We start from the raw sequence: 3,878 nt of genomic DNA, 5'->3' as shown, positions 1-3,878 counted from the left end.
CCAGCATCAAATGGAAGTGTTATATACGAGATCCAGTTTGAGCATGTCCTGAAGGCACAAGTAAGTTACATGAGGAAGTGGTTCAAATGCCCATGGTCTCCATTCCTGCCACCCTGCCTTCTCTCCCCCAGCCTGTACCAATGGCCTCATGTGGAGTTTCCTATGATCAGTTGACAGGCAAAGAGAAGACTAGGGCCTGGTTCACAGATGGTCCTGCACGATATGCAGGCACCACCTGAAACTGAACAGCTGCAGCACTACAGCCCCTTTCTAGGACATCCCTGAAGGACAGTAGTGAAGGGAAATCTTCCCAGTGGGCAGAATTCAAGCAGAGCACCTTGTTGTGCACTTTGCACTGAAGGAGAAATGGCCAGATGTATGATTATATACTGATTCATGGGCGGTAACCAATGGTTTGGCTGGATTATCAGGGACTTGGAAGAAGCATGATTAGAAAATTAGTGACAAAATAATTTGGGGAAGACGTCTGTGGATGGACCTCTCTGAGTGATCAAAGACTGTGAAAATATTTCTGTCTAATGTGAGTGCTCACCATCGGGTGACCTCAGCAGAGGAGGATTTGAATAATCAAGTGGATAGGATGTCACATTCAGCAGACATCACCAAGCCTCTTTCCCCAGCCACCCCTGTCATCGCCCAAGGGATCCATGAACAAAGTGGCCATGGTGGCAGAGATGGAGGTTATGCATGGGTTCAGCAACATGGACTTCCACTCACCAGGGCTGACCTGCCTATGGCCACTGCTGAGTGACTAATTTTCTGGCAGCAGAGACCAACACTGAGCCCTCGATATGGCACCATTCCTCAGGGTGATCAGCCAGGTACCTAGTGGCATGTTGATTATATTGAACATTTTCCATGATGGAAAGGCAGAGGTTTCTCCTCACTGGAATGGACACTTACTCCAGATGTGAGTTAATCTATCCTGCATGCCATGCTTCTGTCAAGACTACCATCCAAGGACTCACGGAATGCTTGTCCAACGTCATGGTATTCCACACAGCATTGCCATTGCCTCTGACCAAGGCACTCACTTTACAGCTAAAGAAGTATGGCAGTGGGCTCATGCTCATGGAATTCGCTGGTCTTACCATGTTCCCCATCATCCTGAAGCAGCTGGATTGATAGAACAGTAGAATGGCCCTTTGAAGTCACAATTACAATGTCAACTAGGTGACAATACTTTGCAGGGCTGGGGCAAAATTCTCCAGAATGCCATGTATGCTCTGAATCAGCGTCCAATATATGGCACTATTTCTCCCATAGCCAAGATTTGCATCTCCAGGAATCAAGGGGTGGAAGTGGAAGTGGCACCACTCACCATCACCCCTAGTGATCCACTAGCAAAATTTTTGCTTCCTGTTCCTGTGACACTACGTTCTGGTGGCCTAGAGGTCTTTGTTCCAGGGGGAGAAATGCCGCCACCAGGAGACACAATGATTCCATTAAACTGCAAGTTAAGATTGCCACCTGGACACTTTGGGCTCCTCCTACCTTTAAATCAAAAGGCTAAGAAGGGAATTACAGTGTTTGCTGGCATGACTGACCCAGATTATCCATATGAAATCAGTCTACTACCCTACAATGGAGGTAAGGGAGAGTATGCATGGAATACAGGAGATTCATTAGAGTGTTTCTTAGTATTACCATGTCCTGTGATTAAGGCCAATGGGAAACTACAACAGCCTAGTCCAGGCAGGACTACAAATGACCCAGACCCTTCAGGAATGAAGGTTTGGGTCACTCCACCAAGAAAAAAACCCACGACCTGCTGAGGTGCTTGCTGAAGGCAAAGGGAATACAGAAATGGGTAGTAGAAGAAGGTAGTCATCAATAACAGCTCAGACCACTTGAGCAGATGCTGAAACAAAGACTGTAATTGTCTTGAGTATTTCCTCCTTCTTTTGTTAAAAACATGTTTGTGCATATATACACTTGTACTAAGAGAATATCTTCACTTTATTTCCTTTCTCCTTTATCATCTGACATAAAATTTATTGACTTCACATCAGCATGTAAGTATTGTTAACTTTATGTAATAGTATTTGGGTTGGGGATTGGTGAGTTTCTGGTTGTATGAAGGATAGTTGTATTATGTTAGACATAAGCATGTCCTTATCATTGTCTTTATTTCAAGGTTATATATGATCTCAGGAGATATGTATGGGTTTAAGTTGACAAGGGGTGGACTTGTGATGGTTAATACTGTCAACTTGATTGGATTGAAGTATACAAAGTATAGATCCTGAGTGTATCTGTGAGGGTGCTGCCAAAGGAGAATAACATTTGAGTCATTGGGCTGGGAAAGGCAGACCTACCCTTAATCTGGGTGGGAACAATCTAATCAGCTGCCAACCCAGCTAGAATATAAACAGGCAGAAAAATGTAAAAAGAGAGACTGGCCTAGCCTCCCAGCCTCAATCTTTCTCCCATGCTGGATGTTTCCTGCCCTCAATACCAGACTCCAAGTTCTTCAGTTTTGGAACTTGGATTGGCTCTAATGGAATAGAATATATATATATATATATATATATATATATATATATATATATATATAGTAGAATATATATACTATTAGAATATATATTAGAATATTTTAATATATTTCTAAAATAATTCTATTCTAATATTGTAATATAATTTTAATCTAATATTCTAATATAATTCTAATATTCTAATATATATTAGAATATTCTAATATATATTAGAATATTCTAATATTCTATTCAGTTCTGTCCCTCTAGAAAACCCTGACTAATACAATATGGAAAACAGTATGGATGTTCCTCAAAAAATTTAAAACAGGATTACTGTATGATTCAGAAACCTCACTTTTCATTATAAAGCCAAAGGAAATGAAATCAATTTGTTGAAGAGATATCTGCACTCCCGTGTTCACTGCAGCTGTATTCAAGGTAGCCAAGATATGGAAACAACCTAACTGGCCATCAACAGATAAATGAATAAAGAAAACGTGGTAGATATACAAATTGGAATACTATTCGGCCTTTAAAGAGAAGATAATACTGTCACTTGTGAGAATATGAATGAACCTGGAGGACACTATGTAAAGTGAAACAAGACAGGCACAGGCACAGAATGATTAATACCACATGATTTTCCTTATATGTAGAATCTAAAATAGTAAAACCCATAGAAGCAGAGGGTAGAATGGTAGTTACCAGTGGCTTGTTGAAGGGGAAATGTTAGTCAAAAGATACAAAGAAATAAGTTCAAGTGATTTGTTGCACAATATAATGACTATAGTTAATAACAAAGTATCGTATACCTGGAAATTGGTAAGAGAGTAGATATTAAGTGTTTTTACCAAACATATAATTAGATGAGGTAATTCTTATGTTGATTAACTCAATTTAGGCATTCCACATTGTATACATAGTTCAAAATATGTTGTACACCATACATTGATACAATTTTTATTTAATTAAAAAATAAGTAAATACATAAAAATATTTTTCAAATTGTGAGATAAATGAGTTAGTAAGAATTGGAGCCTGCCACTCACAGCAGCCAATGCAGTCATGAATGTAGAAAATTTTCACTGAGCCCTATTTACCTTGAAATTCAAACAATTATAAATGTTACATCTGTTTTATTTCATTTTTGAGACTACAGTATAACTACAATAATACAAAACAGTAATAGTTCTAAAGAAAGATTTAAAATAAAATGTATAAATACTTGCATCTGAACTTGAATTTAAAGCTTCTTCAAAACTGAACAAAAAATGGTGCTTCATCATTCAGATTTATGACATTTAAAATAATAAACTCAAAATTAAATGTAAAATTTAATAAATAAATAAATATAATTATTTGTCAAGCTCCTCACAACTA

Source organism: Pan paniscus, chromosome X, assembly GCF_029289425.2.
Source record: "Pan paniscus chromosome X, NHGRI_mPanPan1-v2.0_pri, whole genome shotgun sequence".
Lineage (NCBI taxonomy): Eukaryota > Metazoa > Chordata > Mammalia > Primates > Hominidae > Pan > Pan paniscus.
This window is presented reverse-complemented; position numbering follows the sequence as displayed.